Consider the following 19577-nt stretch of genomic DNA (forward strand, 5'->3'; position numbering starts at 1 on the left):
CTTTGCTCACATGCACCGTCTCATTTGATACTCATCCTAGCCTTCTGAAGTGTGTGACGATCAGGAGGAAGGGGCTCTCGGAGAGGTCCAGTGATTGCTGAGGGCACAGAGCTCTGGAAGGCAGAGCACAGGCAGCTGGAGCCGGCTGACTATGATGGGGGCCCTTTCAAGCTGCCTCTCAGACACCTGAGCATGCTTGGCCGAGGCTGGGTGGGCCCCTGTGAACCTGCCTCGGGCCCTGCCCTCTGACGGCTTCTGTCCCGTCTGAATTCCCATCGCGAGCACACTCTCTTAGCCAGCTGAGTCTGCTCTGGGGCCAAGGGCCGAATCACCTCGCCCTTGCCAGGCTCATTGGCTCTGCCTCTCTTCTCACCCACAGGACACTTTGTCCTTCTAAGAGTGTGGCATGTGTCCTCACCTCTGGCTGTTTGCTCTGGGCTCCAAGGCTCCTAGCAAAAGGAGGAGGTCCTCAGGGTTTGGGGTAGAACCAGTAGGCCGTCCCTTGGCAAGCAGCACATACCAGGCCCTGCAGGTCTCAGAGGGAGTCCTCCCTTCCCTATCTTGGGCATCTGAGAGGCTGCAGAGACCCAGCCATAGCAACACCCCAGGAGCGAGCCACCTCGAGAGGCTCAGATGGAGGTGCTGCTCTCCCCCACTCAGCCTGGGTCGGGGAGGGAAGGGGCACTAACTGCACGGACTTCAGGATGCCAGGGTTCCCTCCTCCAGGCCCAAGATCCATTTGTTTTTATGGTTGCTGGAGGGAACAGGGGCTTGAGAGCAAAAGGCCGTCATCTGAACCAACGCTGGGTCTCTGCTACCGAAATAGCTGTGTGGTCTAAGGAAGTCGCAATGTCTTTGCCTGCATTTGTTTCCTCCTTTGCAAAGAGCTGAGGAGGACCCGCCTCCTAGGGCCGCTGGGCGGGATGAATGACATGGGTGTGTTCGAGCTGCTGGCACCTAATGAGCAGTGAATAACCCCATCTTCCTTCCTTTGGTGAGCCTGTTCCTGAAGGTACACAGGCCGTGAGACAAAGACCCCACCTGCTAGGAGCTTCTACCCCACAGTCTTGCCCAAACAGGGCAATGGCAGGAGGTCTGAGACTGGACCCGGCTGGGGGCATTGGGTTCAGGAGGTTGAGGCTGCTGGTCCAAGGGATGGGCACCCAGTGTGTGAGCTCTGCAGCTGGGTGACTGAAGCCTGCTCCGTGCCAGCTGGGCTTGAATCAGAGCTAATGGCCTGCTAATGGTTTTCAGAGCTTTGCCTTGGAGGTGTGGAGAGCCGTGTGACTCACTGAGAGCCCCGTGTGGCTCACTGCCGTGGCAGCCGGTGCGACTGGAGGCTCTTCCATCCAGCAGCCTCTGCTCTCAGCACCTTTCGTTTCATGTTCCTTCATTTATATTTATTCATTCTGCAAACACTAGTCAGGAACCCAGAATGTGCTTGGCCCTGGGAGCACAGGCCCGGCTGAGGAAGACAGACTTGAAGGGGGGAAGGACTGAAGGTGGGTGACCTCCCACCCATCACCCCCTCTCCTCATCAGGCTCTGAGTGGCGGGGGGTGGATGAGTCAGAGCTTTCCTCCAGGCTCCCGAGGCTCACCCCCTTTCTCATGGGGTCACAGGAAAGGCCTGATGAAGGAGAAGTGTTTGAGGTTAATTGTGCTGAACTTGGCTCCTGAAGGGATGTGGGATGGGGAAGGAGGAAGCATGGAAGATAGTGCCCGGGGGACCAAGAGAAGGTACCACTGACAGCTGCGGCCATAGAACTGGCTTGGAAGGGGAGAAGATCAACTTGGTTTCAGTTTGTTTTCTTGAGTTTCTTTTCTTTTAGAAGATGAAAAGGGAGTCAAGAAGCCCAGTGTGAGGATCCTGGGGGATAAAAGTGAGGACGGAGAAAGGGTAAATGAAATGCTTCCTTGGCCCCAGCTCCCTCGAGCCTTCCTTCCCGGTTTCTCTGTCTCTAGCATCTCCCCTCTTCCTCTGGCCATCCTCTCTACCCTCTTGTCTCTTCAGTGCCTCTCCATCCCAGACTACCTCTGAAGCTCCCGAGGAATAACTGAAAAGTACAGCGACCGCCAAAATTGCTTCCCCGGCCCTGGCTCCACCTCTGCATCTGCTGTCCAGATTTTGCTTCAAAGTTCTGCCCGCCACTCACAACCAGAAAAGAAGTACTGATTAGAAAAGAAAAAGAAGTTGGGAATTTGAGTTGGAAAGTGGAAGGAGCAAGGGATCTCTTTCACATTCAGCTAATGGCACTGTGGCTAGTGAGCTGTAGTGGGACATCAATACCAACTCCAAACCCCACTCACATCCTGCTGAACTGAGGTCTGAGTAAAGGCTAACTGATGGATGGTGACAGTGAAGTGACTTGTCTAAGGGTATTCGATAAAGACTAGTTCTTCTCTCCCTCTCCTCCTCCAAATTTCCTGGAGGTCCCAGGACATTCCTAAGACCCTCCCCCCCCCATCTTCTCTGTGGCCTTAAACTAGCTTCTAACCGCTTGTCCAATTGCCGGAGCCTAGAGGCGGTTGGGAGCTTTGGAGTAACGAGCCTGGGCTCTTACTAGCTGTGGGAACTTGGGAAGTACTTAACTTCTCAGAGTCTCAGTTTCCTCATCTTAAAAAGGGGGGCAATAATATCTACCCAATGGGATGCTGTGAGGATTAAATGAGATCATGAGTTTGAAGGGCTTAACATGGTACCCAGAAGGGAGTATGTTCTCAATATGTGTCAGTCAATAATGATTCCAATAAAATCTCTACTTGGACGACCTACGAGTACCTTACACTCAGTATTTCTTGCCCACAAACCAGCTCCCTGGCCTCACTTTCTAGTTCCCTTACTGGAGTTAGCATTCCTCCTACATGTCCTCGGTGGTCTGGTCACCTGGATTCTATTCTGTTCTTTCCTCATGTGAACTTTCTACCATCTCCTCATGCCCGAGTTCAGCCTTTCGTTATGTTTTCCCTGGGCGCCCTGACATCAGCGCTCCTGTTCAATCCCTCTCCACAGAGCCACCAGATTTAGCTTTTGGATTATGTCACTCTCTTCTTCAGGAACCTCCGGTGACTCCCCAGTGACCACTACTAATGTAACTACACACTCCTCACCCTGACGGTTCAGGTCCTCCACACTATGGCCTGATGCACCCCACCCCCCTCCTCCCTGTCCTTTCCCTCTCCCAACTCTTCCCCTCGGATGGGACATCACTGTCCCCACCACCCTCTTGCTCCCCAGGGTATGCTCTGTCAACAGAACAGATTGTAGAGACTATCCTAGGCAAAAAAAAAAAAAAAAAAAAGGAATCTTTTGATGCTACCCTCAACCCACCAGTACACTGGTCTACTCAGTCAAGGTTCTCCAGAGGAACAGATTTATATATAGAATATATGTTATTTTGGAAAACAGTGAAATTTAATGAATCAGTATATCAGGATGTTTCAGCTGCAAATAACAAAACACTTGGAATAAAGAACTAAATGACCGGGCTGATTAATCACAGCAAACCTGCAGGTCAGAGACAGGTGATGCCAGGATTGGTGTGGAATCTCTGAGAGATCATCAAGGACTCAGGCCCTTCCACCTTCTCTCTCTGCCTTCTTCACGGCTGCCGCAGTCTTCCCTCATGGCGGCAAGATGGCTGCAGTGGCTCCAAGCTTCCATTCTCATGTAGCAGCTTCTCAAGTAGGAAGAAAAGGGGTAAGGGTGAAATCAGTGAGGAAAAGCTTTCTCAGAGCTCTAGTAGCTTCCTTCTGGGTCTCTGGTCAGAACTGGGTCACAGGTCTAATCTTAAACCAATCACTGGACAAAGGGATGGGACGGACCAATCATGATACATCTACCTGGGCCTGATGGATGTACGAACAATTGAAAACTTGGGATTCTGTTAGCAAGAAAGGTTTGAAGCAGCTGTTTGGTGGGTTACACTGTTTCTTTCAGGAGAAAGAAACAGTGTCTGGCTGTTGTAGCCAAAAAGGGAATTTATTGGGAAGAAAATATAGGGTGGGGCCTGGAGGAAATAGGCAGAAAACAGCAGGAGCTTTTGAAATAAATGCTTTTCAGCCAGAATGGCCTGGTACAGACCCCTCATCACTGGGAAAGAATTCTAGTGCCTCTGTGCCTTGCGTCACTTGTTCGAGACAAGTCTTGGCAGAAGTAGCGTATTGAATCAGGCTGGGGTTCAGGTCTATGACCTGGACACCTGGGTGCAGAGAGGAGCACCTGGCCTGTTTAGTCTCCCAAGTAGCCACCTACCAAGACCTTATCCAATGGGAGATTCTCATCCAATAGGAAAGAGGAGTTGGAAGCTGCACAGACAACACAAAGCCAGACAGCACAGCTAATATCCAGGAATTAGAAAAGCCTCTGTGAAGCCTGTGGCTTGGGAGATGCAGTCCTTGGGAAGCAGTGGTTGGCCTTATTTATTTCCACCATGATTAATTACCAGGAAACAAAGTAGTGACTATATGCTCCATATCATTTTGCAAATCTTATTAACTGTTGGGTAAGTTCAATTTATTTACAACACTAATATCTGTTTATGTCAGCCAAGTTGGCAGTGTGGTTAGCCGTTGGCAACTTCAAGGAATTAGAATCTGGTTAAAACAAACAACAAACATTAGAAGAAACATCGTCTCTGAGGAGGCTGGGCTGGGGAGGAGTTTGATCTCAGGGCCTTAACTGCAGCTGCTTCTCCCTTGTGTCTTTTCTGCAGCCCCATGCTCCCGCCACTGCCCCCCTCGCCCCCCCGCCCAAGTAAGACATTGATAGGAGCAGAGGCTCCTGAGGGGCCCAGGTTACATCTCCAGTGACTTGGCGATGGGTTGAGTTGGTTAGGAGGAGAGAGGCAGGTGGTCTTGCATTTTACAAGTTCTATTGAATTGAGGCAAAATTTCTGGTCATCTGTAGGACCTTCAATTAAAATGAGTTGAATAGGAGTTTACACAGCCCTGTTTCATCAGCCCTGAATGCAGGGACCTGGGTCTGGGATGGAGGAAAGGATGGGGCAAGAGTGCGGACAAGGGCTTCCCTGGTGGCACAGTGATTGAGAGTCCGCCTGCCGATGCAGGGGACGCGGGTTCGTGCCCCGGTCCGGGAAGATACCGCACGCCGCGGAGCGGCTAGGCCCGTGAGCCATGGCCGCTGAGCCTGCGCGTCCGGAGCCTGTGCTCCGCAATGGGAAAGGCCACAACAGTTAGAGGCCCGCGTGCCGCAAAAAGAAAAAAAGAAAAGAAAAAATAATAATAATATATAAATAAATTAAAAGAGGGCGGACAGCCAGTGATGCGCGTGCGCACGGTCGCGCACACTCGCAACTGCGCATGCGCAGACTCGCGCATGCGCACAGTCGCCCCTGCGCACAAGGGCGCAAACCGTGTGCGTGCGCAGTTCGTCCAGTCGGCGCCGGCCTCCTGCGATGTTCGTTGAGGTGAAGTTGGCTCCTGGAGCCAGTCTAGTCAGCCTTGAGAATCCTGTGCCGGCTGTTCCTTCTTCTGGAGAGGATGAAGCCACGGAGTCTGCTGAGGTAATGGCCTGGATTTTAATTGGTGCTGAGTGACCTCTTTGCGGGAGGCTTCAGGGTTCGATTCATGCTTACACTTAGGGACAGACGAGGTTCCCTCTTCTTGGGGGCCCACGGGGGTGGGGATCGTCAGCTTAGGGCACGTCAAATGTCCTTGGCTACATCCACTACAATTTAGACGCTTCCGATGTTTAATATCTTTCCTCGCGGTGCACACTGAACCTTGGCGGAGAAACTCAACAGTGGTGGTTGGCACATCATGTAAAAAGAAACATTCTCTTATCAATAAAACTCCTGACTAGAATATTCAAGTCTATTCACTATGCAATTTTAATCATCTTCTTTAAACCCCGCCCCCCGGCCTGCCGCTTATCAGGCCCACTGAGTAGCGTCCTGAGGGACCATCACAAAGTCTCTTACCAGGAGCTCCATGGGAGGGATTGACCCCCGTGCTCAAATCACCAGGCCTGAGGCAACCCTACACAGCCAAAGAGGAGTGAGAGAGGGGGGAAGGGGAGCCCACCCTCCTTCTGCCACCTGGATTCCTCTGGGACTCAGGAACCCAGCTGAAGTTGTCTCTCTGCCCTCACATACCCCTCACACACTCAGATTTCCTCCTCAGAGCCTCTTCCTTGCCCAGGTGGAGCCATGGATGTGTGTGACAGCTCAGTTTCCATCTACCCACCAAATCCAACCTTCTCAATGACCCCATGAAGGCCTGCTTTCTTCAAAGACTCCTTTCCTGACTGTCCTGCCCCTCCTAGACCTCGCACCCCAAACTCACTCTCTCCCCTACCATCGTTAAGGCAAGGCGTTTATTTCCCTCCAATCAGACACAGTGCTTCTTTCCTTGGTGATCTCTTTTAACTGGCTTAAAGACCACCTCTGGTGTTTACTCAGCGTGATTTCCCCGGACTACAGATATGATGTGTGTAGCAAATAGAAGGGGTGGGAGGCTAAAGGTAGTCGTTACCATCCATGTATGACATTCCTTCCAGCTTTTTTGTTTCCCAGTTCGTTCGTTCACTCGTTCATTCATTCATCAGTCAGAGCTTGCTCATTTGTCATGTGTCAGGTGCTATGAAAGATAAAGGGCATGAAAGAAAATGGATAAGACATGGTCTCTGCTCTCACGAAGCTCAGAGTCTAGTAGGGCAGGACAGTTACACAAGCAGATAGTAGTGAGTGCAATGCTGAAGCATTACGGGAGCAGTGTGGAGAAGCACTGAACCTGGGTGGGGATGAAGCTGAATTGCAAAGGATGAGGAGGCATTGGCCGGGAAAGGTGGGGTGGGGGACTGGAGATCAAGAGACCGTGGTCTCCCAGGGAGAGGGGACTGCACAAATAAGAGCCTGGAGGCCAAAAGGCACCAGGTGTGTGTTGGGAACTAAAGGTAGTTTAGAGTTGCTGGACCTTAAGGCAGGAAGTGGTGAGCGCTGAGGCCAGAGTTGCTACACACCCAGGGTGTCATCATACTGTAGTCAGTGCCGATGGATCCCCCTGCTGGGGACAGTTTTTGTGACCTTAGACCATGGCCCTGAATGGGTCCCAGAGGCAGGTAAGGGCTGAGCTTGGTGGGCGTTACAATTTGAAAAGGGCCAAAGGACATGAACTTCAGCCTCATGCTAGCCCAGCTCCCTGGGCCTCACCGTATGTATCCTTCCAGACACCCACCCTCTGGCTCTCACTGTTGTGGCCTCTCCCGTTGCGGAGCACAGGCTCCGGATGCGCAGGCTCAGCGGCCATGGCTCACGGGCCCAGCCGCTCCGCGGCATGTGGGATCTTCCTGGACCGGGGCCCGAACCCGCGTCCCCTGAATCGGCAGGTGGACTCTCAACCACTGCACCACCAGGGAAGGCCAAGTCCCTCTTTTAACAAAGAAAGACATGGAAGCCTGGAAAAGGGGTTGCCGGCGGTCACACCGCCAGTTAATGGCAAAATCTGCCCATCTGTTCTTCCCTGAAACCCAGCTCCCTACTGGCTGAGTGGACAACACACCCAGCATCCACCCCCTCCTCCCAGCTTCTCTGGGTATTTTCTTTCAGGCTTTCGGGTGTGCCTGAGGCTAATTTACTTAAACCTCTCCTCCAACAGTTACTGTTTGGTGGGGGTGGGACCTGGGGTTGCACAGTAAGGCCGGAGGAGAGGTTTGTGGGAAATGCACTTCCTTACTCTAATGAGGACGTTTCCAGAAGTCCCCTCTGGTTGTGGGGCAGGGGCTGGGCACAACACAGGGTGGAAACTGTCGGAGGAGGTTCTGAAGAAGGAGGCCCCTGGGAGACAGACACAGATGTGAGGTAGGAGGGCCCCCCCACGTAACCTCTCGGTCAGGTGTGCTGGCGTAGCCTGGTGTGTGGTCTTGAGGAGAGCACAGAGAGCGGACACCAAACAGAAGGACATCTTGTCCTGTGGCCCTCCCCTTGGTAGTGCCCTCTGGGGGTTAGGGGCGGGGAGGGCAGCATACCAGGAATTATGGGAAGTGATCAGGAGGAGCGGCTGGCTTGCCGCGATGCTAGGGGTGATGCCTGGAAGCCCCTGGTGCATGTGCGGCAGTAGGACGGGGTCACACGTGTATCCGTTCTGTAGATGATCGCCTGCAGGTGTTCACTGTATCCTCGTCCCCTCCCCTTGATGTTGGTCTGTGCTGTGACTTGTTTTGGCCAAAGGAATGGAGCATAACATTAGCAGAAGCTGTAAATGTGCTCGTGTGGTTGAGCTTCACCCTGACACACAGAACACGTCCTTAGTGTCCACTAGTCCCAGAATTCAGAGACGCGTGGGGCAGATGTGAACATGACCCGCGGTCTGAAGCAGAGCCACCGCAGCCCACTTGCAGGCCTTTGAATGAGAGAAAAATAAACATCACCATCTGAGAGTTTGAGGCTGGCCAAGAGCAAATCCTAGAATACAGGTTCCTTTGCGAGTGACAGAAAGTATAAATGAATTGTGCCGTAAATCAAAAAGGTTTTATTTTCTCACATCGAATGTCCAGAGGTAGGCCATCCAGGGAGTTGTCCAGAGCCAAGATCCTACTAGCTTTCTGGTTCCTCAGAAGCTGTGGCCCTCAGCTTCGTGGTCAAAAGTGATGTGGATGCTCAAGGTGCAACCATCGTGTCCACACTCCAGCCAGGAGGAAAGAGGAAGGAGGGGGAGAAGAGCATACCCATCTCTCTAAAGAGACTTCCCAGAAGTTTTTGCACACCAGAAGTCATTTTCCAAGTATTTACAACATGGATTTCAATTAATCAGAATGGATGCCCTCTGTCAACGACAGGTACATGGGTATCTGTACTTGTGGGTTGTCCTGATCACATCTTTCCACGTACAAATCTCATTGGCCACAGCTCAGTTGCGTGACCACACCTGGCTTCAAGGAACACTGGGAAATGTAGTCTTTATTCCAGACGGCCATGGGCACACTTAGCTACTATCAAAGAAGGAGAGGACCTTTACAGTGGGACAGCTAGCATCTCTGCCACACTATGGAAAGTACTTAAAGCTCTCAGTACAGGTCCACAAACCCTTGCCACAATTTGAAAGACAATTTTTCTGAAAACAAGTATTTTTCAGAAATCATTAGATGGCAAAACTTGACCCGAAGTGTGTGTTTATCCCTCTTGGGAATATTCGTATATTTGCTGCAGAAATATAACGTTTGATCATGAGGTGCTGCCCTGGATCCCTCTAGGGTATTTGTATGTGTGTGTGAGATACACACGCAAGTACAGTATTTCCTGTAAAATCTTTTAAAAGTCTGAATTTGAAACCCATTTGGCTCAGGGGTTTGGATAGAGTGATCATACATCCCAGTTTGCTTGGGATATTCTGGTTTGCCCTTGTCCTGGTGACATTATTAATAGCTCTCCCAACTTTCACTTTCACAATTGCTCAGTTTGGATGATACATTTATAGGGTCAACCTATGGATAAGAGACTGTGAACCTGTACAAACTAAGCTCTCAGTTAAGGGCAGCTGTTATTACTGTTCCCCAGCAGAGCTCCTGTAGTGCCTATTGATATATACAGATATGCTAAAATGTTTCTTCAAGTAACCATTCAGTTCCTCAGGGCTAAACGGTACCCTCCTGCCGGTTTTGTCTCCATTCTTCATGAATTGGCTTCCAAGATAGTGTGGCAGTCAGTTTCATCCCAGCCACGTCTCAGAGAGCACAGGCTTGGAAGCAATGAACACTAAAATCAAGGCAGTTTTACTGAGTCAGGAACATGACTAGCAAATTCTGAACCTTGGCAGACTTTTTTCTCTCTTCATTCCTGGCGAATTTAAAAAATAGGTCTGGAGATGCCTGTGGATGCAGCAGAATTCCACAGGCATGATACCCTCTTCGCACCTGAGCAGAGATGTAAGGGAAACAGCTGAGTCAAAAGGCCTTTTCTTGCTTTCGTTAATTGTCCTCTGGGTCTCATGGCCAGGATCCCAGCTGTGAGCAGGGCCGGCCCTGGACAAACCCATAGAAGGCCCCCTTGTGTTCTCTTCCCCTCTGCTCCCTTGGCATCCATGTACCCTCTTAGCTTTCCCACCGCGAGGTGCAGAGAAGTGGATCCCAAACTTGGCTGGTCTTCAGTCAGGCCTGGGGTGTGTGCGAAGAGAGATTGCTGAGGCCTGCCCCAGGTCAGTGATTTGGGAGTCTGGCGCCAAGCCCAGGAATCTGTGTTTTAACTATTCCCCTGGTGATTCTGAAGAGCAGCCCAGTTTAAGAAAACACTGCCATGGTGCAATGAGCAAGGACTTTGGAATCAGACGAAGCGGAGTTCAAGTTTAACTTCTGTCACTGTGGCCTGGGGCTGTTTCTAAGCTTCTCTGAGTCTCAGTCTGCCCATCTGTAAAATGTGAAACTTCAGGAATATAATGTATTTTATTTTATTTTTAAAAGAATTAAAAACTCTCCTTTGAATATATAGTTACATTGCATTTTTTAATGCTCAGTGTTTTTATTGTGTTCACGCATGTGGGATCTTAGTTCCCTGACCAGGGATCCAACCCACGCCCTCTGCAGTGGAAGTGTGGAGTCTTAACCACTGGACCGTCAGGGAGGTCCCAATGTATTTTAAATTTAAAAAATTGTTTTTCAGATTGAAAGTCTATTCTTCTTCTCAAACATAAAATCAGACACTCCCCAGGTAGCCCATTAACACACTGGGAGAACCAAGGAGAATCTCATTGCTGAAAAGAACAGGCGTAGGCTTGCCTCCCACCTTATCCTCTGCTCCCCTCCCATCCGGGACAGCAAAGGGCAGAGTTCATGACCTCAGGGTGACAACAAAAGCAGATTTGTCTATGCTTGGCAGGTAGTGTGCAGTCAACAAATATTTGTCGATTGCTTGCTTGATTTTATGTTTTTGTTTACCCAATTTCCTCTAAAATCTTGAGGAATCTAATTCTTGTTTGTGGGAGAGGCATGGTGGGAGAGAGGTGAACTGTGGGATTAGATAATATTTTATAGATGGGCTTTTATATTTCTGCTGTATTTGTGTCAATACATCTCAATGAGAGAGGATGGTCTTTAGAGTCTGATGGATTTGGTGTCAGATCTTGCCTTCACCATGCGGTCAGGACAAACGACTCTTTTTTTTTTTAAATTTATTTATTTTATTTGTTTATTTTTGGCTGCACCGTGTCTTCGTGGCTGTGCACAAGCTCTTTCTAGCTGTGGTGAGCAGGGACTACTCTTGGTTGCAGTGCGTGGGCTTCTCATTGTGGTGGCTTCTCTTGTTGTGGAGCATGGGCTTTAGGCGTGCGGGCTTCAGTAGTTGTGGCAGGCGGGCTCTAGAGCACAGGCTCAGTAGTTGTGGTGCACGGCCTTAGTTGCTCCGCGGCATGTGAGATCTTCCCGGACCAGGGCTCGAACCCGTGTCTCCTGCATTGGCAGCCGGATTCTTAACCACTGCGTCACCAGGGAAGCCCCAAACTAAACTCTTAGTGGATTAACACGGTGAAGGTTTACCTCATCCAAGTCACAGTCCAGTGCAGGGAGCAGAGGACAAGGTGAAGGGTGCTCTGTTCCATGTAGTCACTCAGGGAGCAAGCTCCTCCCATCTTTTTGGCTTCCTGGTACCCTGGGTCATCCAGATAGCGATGGGAAAGGGCATGATGTACCAAGGTTTTTATGGACTAGGACCGGAAGTGGCAAAATCACTTCTGTCCCTATTTCAGTGGCAGAATTCAGTGATGCGGTCAGCCTAATAGCAAGAGGACCAGGAAATATAGTTTAAGACGTGCCTAGAAAGAAAAGGAGAAAGTGGATAGTAATGAGCAGTAGAAGGTTCTGCCAGAACCATTCATCAGCTCTGTGACCTTGGGCAAATGCCTTTAACTCTTAGCCTTAGTTTCCTCATCTGTACGATGGGAATGATACACATCTATTGGGCTAGTTATAAGACTTAAAAGAGATATATTACATGCTTGATACACAGTGTGCCCTTGCCTTTTACATACACGGAAGAGCATGTTTTCTTTCCTCTGAGTAGCCCCAAATACTGACTAGTTGAAAGTTTTGGCCTTCAATAAACTTTCCACCAAGCTAGGGGAACACAGATGAGAACACAGCTCCTGTCCCCTGAAGTGGAGGGTTCAGTTTGGATCATCTCCTTTAAGCGAAGCAGTGAGGCGGTCCCTGAATCTTGGGGGAGTTTGTCTTCAGGTGTTTTCATGACATGTGTTAAGGGTTTGCCGGTGTATTACCTTAAAAACGAGAAACGGGCTTCCCTGGTGGCGCAGTGGTTGAGAGTCCGGCTGCCGATGCTGGGGACGTGGGTTCGTACACCGGTCCGGGAAGATCCCACATGCCGCGGAGCGGCTGGGCCCGTGGGCCATGGCCGCTGAGCCTGCGCGTCCGAAACCTGTGCTCCACAACGGGAGAGGCCACAACAGTGAGAGGCCCACGTACTGCAAAAAATAAAAAACAAACAAACAAAAAAAACCCAGAAGCATCTGTACTCTAGTTACCTGAAGGAAAGAACCAGAAGACAATGACGTCCATGGCAGCACCAAGCAATTATGTTAATACAAGTAAAAACATTCTGATGACGCTTGGTAGTCTGTTGGAAAGATTTTGGAAAAAGTATTTTCTTCTCTTGAAATCTTTAAGCAAAGGTCAGTTTGTGCCTTTTGGAGTTAGTCAGCACCTCCCAGCCTAGGGGCAGAAGAACGGAAGCTGTTTCTTCTGTGGCCACCTTCTTCTCTCCTGTCCTTTCTTGGAATGGTCCTCCTGCAAATGAGACGCCTAAGGCTTCGTGCCTGAGTTGACCTACCCCAGAGCTATCCTCTGAGGTCTTCTTTATTGGAACATCCAGACTGCTGCCTAACCACTCTGGCCAGGTTGCAGAACATTCTGTGTACTTGACCAGCCATACGCAGTGAGGACAAGTAGAAGGGGGTGGATGTAGGAGATGCAAGAAGAGGGGAGAATAGCAGAGCGTTGTCATGGGGAGTGGGACATAAATAATGCCTTGTTTCAGAGATGCAGTAATGCCCTGGGTGCTCTGCCCTCCACTGTGTACCCCGTTGGGAGGTTTTGGCAGGGCATGGGGCGTAACCAGAGCTCAGAGCCAGGAGAGGAGAAGGGGGGAGGGCTTGGCAGCCAGATGCTTTCTCTTCCTCTGACTTTTGCTGGGTCACTTACTAATGACAGGGAAGCCAGACTGTGCTTCTTTTCTCCGAATGACTTCCAGCCACATCCCTCCCCAAACTCCAACTGGAGGCCACTCTATTTTTAAATTTCTCTTCGGAAGTAGATTCCAGAATTTCCCTAAGTCTTCCCGTCAGGGGAGCTGCTGATCTCCAGTAAATCCAGGGTCACATAGCTTTCTATACTCATTTGCCTTCAGTTTGCATAAATTAGCATGCCGCCAAAAGCAAGCAACCCCGGGAATTAACACAAAAGGACTCAGCTTTTGTGCCCCAGGGAGGTGATGAGGGAGGCAGCGTCATCCCCAGAGAGAGCGGCAGCCCTGACTTGTTGGCAGGAGGTTCCGTCGTCCCCTTGGCCTGCAGGTCCTCAGCGTGGGCTGGTGGGAGGAGGCATCCTCAGATCTGAGTAAACGTCAGAAGGGAGGGAAGCTGGGGGCAGGGGTGGGAGCAGATGTGGAAGGTCCCAGTGAGACAGAGTGCCATTCCAGTGGAGACGGAGACAGCCCGTGGGGCGGGGACAAAGGGAAGAGGGGAGAAGGAGCAAGAGTGGGTGGGTAAGTAGAGGCAAGTTGGTGGCGAGCACTACATGGCCAGTTAGGAGGGCACACGGTGCACATTTGTTAGCTAGCGAGCTCACGGTCCAAGAGAGCGTGTGGCCAGGCGAGTTTCCCAGGAGCCATTTGCATCCTCTCTCGCCAGGCGGGTGTTAGACTGGGTTTTCTCGCTGGGGTCTGGAAAGTCATCCCTTGGGTCTCTGAGGTGTCCCAGCCTGAAAGTGCAGATGACAGATTTTAAGGTGGTTCCAGATGAGACAGGTGACAGCAGGACAGGACTCTGGGTTGTTTTCCCAGAAGGAGGAGCAAGCTACCCCGTCCGCCAATACCGCTCATTTCCCCGGTGGCCGCGACACTCTTGAACCTGAGTGAAGGGCGCTGCCTGGCGTAGGAGCAGAGGGAGGTGGAGCGGCCCTCACAGCCCGGGGAGGCTGGCACCTGATGCAGTGCCCACTGTCCTAGGTAACACACCTGTCTCTAAGCCACGGAGTTTACTGACTGCTGGCTGTAGGCTGGCCACTCTCCATAGTGCAGGGTCTGATACCTTCTAAGACCATGCACTCCGTGGAGTCAGCCCGTGGTACGGTCAGTAGTGTGGACTTGGGTGTCAGACCCCTTGGGGTTTAATCCTGGCTCCACCACTGGGGATCTTGGATAAGGTATGTGAACACATCTGTGCCTCAGCTTCTTCATCTGTAAAATGGGAATAACACTGACTACTTCATAGAGCTGTGGAGAAAGAACTAAACACAATAATCCCTATAGAAGTCTTAGAACAGCAGCTGTGTGAGAGCAAGGGCTCAATCGATACAAACATTATCATATGCGGCAGCCCCAAATAAGATGCAGTGAAAACGATTGCAGAACTTGGAGAGAAACACGGGGTGGGCTGCTAATTTCTTGGCCCCGTGCCCAGTGTGGCAGCTGCTCATACAATTTCTACCCAAGCTGATGCAGCCACAGCACCAGACCGTGTGGACAAGGGCCAGTCGTGGGGTCTGGCCAACCACAGGCTAGGAAATAACACTGTTAGCTGATGATGGTTCCTTGTTATTTCCCCCTCCCTCCAGCAGGGGAGTATGAAGGAAAAGAAATGGCTCCTGTGTTCGTTTGGCTGGAGAAAGGGACCCCAGCAAGAAAGAAAGGTATGGGACCCTTCGTGACTTGTTTCTACCACTCCCAATAGAGGGCCCCTAGGGAGGGCCTGGCATCGTGGGCAAGAAGGGACTGAACATTATGAATGGTCTCTCTCCATGTCCTGGGCCTCCCATCACTTAGAGCTGGCAGAGGGCTGCTGGAATGAGGGGAGCAGGGACTGTGGAAGGTCACCGTTGTGCCTGGATGCAGGAGAATGACGGATGGACTCGTGACTGTAGGTCTTTATAACAAACATTTATAGAGCCTCTAATATGTGTGCTGCACCTGGGGACTCAGAAACTGTAAGACATGGCCACTCCCCTAAAGGAGGTTACAGGCTGTACTAGTTGAAAAGAATTACTTCAATCCCTTCTTCTCAACACAGCCCTTCACAGGTGCCACTTCTCCCTCTGTCCTGGGCACTTAGACAGCCTTGGGGACTCTCACCGTTGGCCTAAGGTGACTTCCCTGACAGCACACCTGTGTCCCACTCTCAGCTTATCACCGACTTGCAGAAGTGCTCTCTGCCCGAAAGCACTGGGCTGGCGGATTACAAAGAGTTCTGAGAGGCTTCTTAACAGGCTGTTCTCCACATCATTACTACTCAGATCCCAGAGCAACGTGCCAGCCGCCTGCTTTTTCTCCAGCCCATGCTCTTCCCTCAAGATCAAGCTGCTGGGAATTCCCTGGTGGTCCAGTGGTTGGGACTCCGTGCTTCCACTGCAGGGGGCAAGGGTTCAGTCCCTGGCTGGGGAACTAGGATCGCACATGCCTCGAGGCACGGCCAAAAAAAGAAAAAAAAACGTCCGGCTGCTGATGTTATGGGATGTCTGATAGCCCAGCCTGGGCTCCCTACTCTGGGCCCCATAGTCCGCTTGCTTGAAGTGAACGGAGGAAATAGACTGTAATGTAACAGAGTTGTTGTCTCTTGGACCTGGCCTTAAGAGTTGTGTCTTCGGGGCTTCCCTGGTGGCGCAGTGGCTGAGAGTCCGCCTGCCGATGCAGGGGACACGGGTTTGTGCCCTGGTCCGGGAGGATCCCACATGCCGCAGAGCGGCTGGGCCCTGTGAGCCATGGCCGCTGGGCCTGTGCGTCCGGAGCCTGTGCTCCGCAACGGGAGAGGCCACAGCAGTGAGAGGCCCGTGTACTGCAAAAAAAAAAAAAAAAAAAAAAAAAAAAAAGAGTTGTGTCTTCTTGTTTTACATCACCTCCAATTTATCCTCAGCCTGACTTCAGTGATCACCAGCCTAAGTTAAATCCTGGATGCCCAGAAAATTTCAAAACTGGCTGCTAGTTGATTCTTGAATTCAGGGAATTCTTGGACTTTGGGATCAAAAGAAGCTACTTGTGTCTGGAGTACAAGGAGGTGGTTGGAGGGGGGCTGGTTATATGGATCCCAACTTGCCGTATCTGTGTTCCCCCCTCCCCCCATCCATCCATCTCTGAAGGCCAAGACCCAGGCCAGGGCTGGGACAGGCCTCTCTGGGCACAAAAACCTGCCAGCATTGATTTCGCTCCTGAACCAAGAGGCCAAAAGGACATTGTGACGGTGAGGCAATGAACGTGAAACAGAAACGAGTGGCTTTAGTTTCAGGAAGTCCGAAGTGGAAAGCAAGTGTTGACATTCTTTAAGACCCACTGTAGGCTGTATTTTGTGCTGCGCTAGCCAGAAGTCTGCTACTTACTTGAAGTAGGACCTTGGGAAAATCCCCTTCCTCTCTAGGCCTCAACTTCCTCATCTGTAAAGTGCATGTGGGCTTAGTCAAGATCCTTCTGGGCCTGACCTGATATGGTTCTAGGTGTTCCAGTAATCTGTCACTCAGAGGACAAAGAGCCTGAAGGTATGTGGGGAGAGATGGGGAGGAAGGGACTAAGAAAGGTTCAGTGGGAGTCCCTGTGAGTTTAGCTAACTGATAGCAGAGAGGAAGAGAGGGGAGTAAAAACATAAAGCGAAAATGGGGAAAAGGGAAAAGCGTTTAAGAGTGGGGACTAAGGGGGCCACCAGCATGACCTCAGCGCTCCTCGGGCACATCCGGGCCAGTTTACTTAGTTAGGATGGGGGGTAGGGTTGGGAAGTGGCAAACTGTATTTTCCAAAGAGGGCCACGATGATATTGCCACCCGCCATGTTCTTTGACATCGTGATCTTACCATTTCCCTGTCAAGAGGTGGAGTCTCGTTCCTCTCCCTTCAAATCTGGCCTGGCCTTATGACTTGCTTGTAACCACAGAATGTGGTAGAAGTTATGCTGGGTGACTTCTGAGGCTCAGTCAGAAGCAGCTTCCACTTGGTTATCTTGGGTCACTGGATCTGAGGGAAGCCATCTGACTACCTGAGACCATCATGCTGGAGAGGCCACATGTAGGCATTCCCGTTGACAGTCCCAGCTGAGGCCCACGTACCAGCCGTTTCCCTCAAGGCACCAGATACGTGGAAGAAGCTCCTTTTGACTCTCCAGGCCAGCCTCGCTTGATACCACGAGGAGGAGAAGATTTACCCCGCTGAGTCCTACCCAGATTTCTCATGTAGAAGAATCTATAAAATATAAGAAAATGACTGTTGTTTTAAGCCACAAAGCTTTTGGGTAGTTTGTTATAAAGCAAAAGGTACCGGCACAGGATGGTAGGAGATGTTTAAAAATATGAGCTCCCTTGCAATGAAAAATCCTTAAAAATGTATAAACAAGACTTTAAAGATTTCAGAGATGTGTGAAATTTCAAAATTAATTTGGAAACCAACTTTAAATTTTGCCTATTAAGGACATTACAAACAAAACTACCGTTTTCTGTAGGTCACCGTATTATATATTTGAAAATATATTTTTATCATGAGAAAGGGAGAAAAGTCACTATATCCCACCTGAATGGCTGAAAGGAAAGAGGTAACCAGTATCAAATGTTGGCAAAGATGTGGAACAACCAGGACTTTCATACATTCCTGGTGGGAATTATTATTTCCACAGTCATTTTGGAAGGAAAATAGCTTGGCAGTATAATCAGAAGCTGAACATATGCATATATTCAATTCCATTCCTATGTATATGCCGAACAGAAGTTTATATATATTTTTACCAACAGATCTGTATATAGATGTTCATAATAGCACTATTTTTATTTTTATTTTTATTTTTTTATTTTTTATTTTTTTTGCGGTACGCGGGCCTCTCACTTCTGTGGCCTCTCCCGTTGAGGAGCACAGGCTCCGGACGCGCAGGCTCAGCGGCCATGGCTCACGGGCCCAGCCGCTCCGCGGCATGTGGGATCCTCCCAGGCTGGGGCACGAACCTGTGTCCCCTGCATTGGCAGGCGGACTCTCAACCACTGTGCCACCAGGGAAGCCCAATAGCACTATTTTTAATAGCCCAAAGCTGGTAATAACTTAAATCAATAACAGAATAAGTTGTAGTATCATCACACAAAGGAATACTGGAGAGCAGTGAAAATAAATGGACGATCGCCAGGAAAGTCATGCACAAACCTCATAAATATGATGTTAAGGAAAAGAAACCCGAGTCAAAGAGTACATCCTATGTGATTCCACTATGTAAAGTTGGGATTTTTTTTGGTTTTTTTTGTGGTACGCGGACCTCTCTCACTGTTGTGGCCTCTCCCGTTGCGGAGCACAGGGTCCGGACGCACAGGCTCAGTGGCCGTGGCTCACGGGCCCAGCCACTCGGTGGCATGTGGGATCTTCCCGGACCGGGGCACGAACCCGTGTCCCCTGCATTGGCAGGTGGATTCTCAACCACTGCGCCACCAGGGAAGCCCTGTAAAGTTGAAAAGCAAACAACATTCATCTGTGGTGTTGGAAGCTAGGGTAGTGGTTACCCTTGAGTGGCTGCAAGGGGGCCCTTCCAGAGTTGCAGGGATGTTCTGATTCTTCGCCAGGTGCTAGTTTTGTGGGGTTGCTTATCTCGTGAAATGTCATCGAGTGGTATGCTTACGATGGCACACTCTCCTGCATGAATGTTATAAATTGACCATTGATCAACATTGGGGTTAGGAACCTCCCCACCCCCAGGTGAAAATCCCTATATAACTTTACAGTTGGCCCTCTGAATCCGCGGTTCCGCCTGTGCGGGTGCACCCAACCACGGACTGTGTAGTACTGTAGTATGTATTTAGTAAAAAAAAAAAATCCAAGTTTCAGTGGACTCGAGCAGTTCAAACTCGTGTTGTTTCAGGGTCAACTGCACTTCAGAATATAATGTTAACAGACAAGGAGGCAGGACATGATCTCAAGGCCAAGGATAGATGTTTAAAAAACTAATTTAGTTTTATGAAAAGCAATATATTTGTTCTTATTTTTCCCTTGAACCAGTGTATATTGCATTGTGGCAGGGTCCTGGGACTGTGAAGGTGTCAGTGGGAAAAGAAAAGAGGGGTGCCGTGGTGAGCATCAGCTGAAGCTGTGGGGAGCAGGCTAGCTGTCCAGGGAAGGCACTTCTCAGCAGCTCCTTGCTGCTGCATTCACAGTACCTGCAAACTGTATCATGTACATGCATGTGCCGATCTAGAAAGGTGTTTCCCAACCTTTCACAGGCTGTGGCACATGTGGAAAATGACATCATTGGAATGGCACACACTGGGGTACCAGATGGGGCTCCTGGCAGCCAAAGCCAAGTGGCCTGGTCCTCCAGGTGCTCCCACGATGAGGGGGGTAACAACCTCAGCACACCTGTGGGATAAGGTCCTCTTACAGAGAGTGTGGGAAGCCATG

General features: G+C 50.3%; 1 long non-coding RNA gene across 1 annotated transcript in view; it reads left to right on the top strand.

The window, feature by feature from the left end:
• Positions 1–5408: 5408 nt before the first annotated feature.
• Positions 5409–19577, top strand: part of LOC136794072 (uncharacterized) — a 321393-nt gene continuing 307224 nt past the window's right edge. Inside the window, exon 1 of the long non-coding RNA XR_010840311.1 lies at positions 5409–5523. This is a non-coding gene — a long non-coding RNA (uncharacterized lncRNA). The remainder of the gene's footprint in view (positions 5524–19577) is intronic.

The sequence above is a fragment of the Kogia breviceps genome, chromosome 1 (assembly GCF_026419965.1).
Source record: "Kogia breviceps isolate mKogBre1 chromosome 1, mKogBre1 haplotype 1, whole genome shotgun sequence".
In the NCBI taxonomy this organism is placed as follows: Eukaryota; Metazoa; Chordata; class Mammalia; order Artiodactyla; family Physeteridae; genus Kogia; species Kogia breviceps.